This window comes from Galeopterus variegatus, unplaced genomic scaffold (assembly GCF_000696425.1).
Source record: "Galeopterus variegatus unplaced genomic scaffold, G_variegatus-3.0.2 Scaffold6767, whole genome shotgun sequence".
NCBI classification, from domain to species: Eukaryota; Metazoa; Chordata; class Mammalia; order Dermoptera; family Cynocephalidae; genus Galeopterus; species Galeopterus variegatus.
In genome coordinates this window covers 9958-10977 of record NW_007732878.1, presented here as the reverse complement: position 1 = coordinate 10977, position 1020 = coordinate 9958, and positions in this window count along the sequence as shown.

Sequence of the window (1020 nt, the reverse complement as noted above, 5' to 3'; positions counted from 1 at the left end):
TAAATACAAATGTAAAAATCTTCAACAAAATATGAACAGAAAGACTCCAGTAGCACACTAAAAGGATTATACACAATAACCAAGTGGGATTTATCCCAGGAATGCAAGAGCAGTTCAAGATAAGAAAATCAATCAATATAATACACTACATTAATAGAAAAACAAAAAAAAACATGATTATCTAAGTAGATGCAGAAAAAGCTTTTGACAATAATTCAACACCCTTTCATGATAAAAACTCTCATCAAACTAACATGACAAACAAATATTCTCAATATAAATAAAGGCAGTACATAAAAAGGTCTGCAAATGTTGTCATATTGAATGGTGAAAGATTGAATGCATCCCTCCTAAGATAAGAATCAAGACAAAGATGGCAGCTTCATCCCTGATTATATTGGTAGTCCTAGCCAGAACAATTAAGCAAAAAAAACAAGTAAAATGATCCCAAATTGAAAATAAACTTGTAAAATTATCTCTATTGGTAGCACAATACTGAATGCAGAAAGTTCAAAGTTAAAAATAAATAAATAAATAAATAAATAAATAAATAAATAAATAAATAAATAAATAAATAAAACAATTAAAGATAATAAATGAATTCAGGAAAGTTGAAGGGTACCAGATCAACACTCAAAAATCAGTTCAAAAAAGGCCCTGGTGACCAGGTGGACTCACACATACGAGGCATTTTAAAAAACTACTTATGACTTAAAGTGTGAACGCAGTGTGACTAGAGGTGGTGCAGGCACACNGGAAATCACTGTCAAACCATGAGCTGACAACAGCTAAAGTAACTCAGCCTTCAGAAACCACACACAAAAAGAATACATTTATTAAAAATAGTTTAGAAAAATAACCAAAGATACAAACAACTACAATCTGCAGCAAAGAACAACAAACTCTGAGGAGGAGAAATAATCTGATTCCCACTTACCATGCTAGAATATTCAAAATGTCCAGTTTTCCACAAAAAATTATGAGGCATGCAAAGAAAAAAAAAAAAAAAAAAAAAAAAAA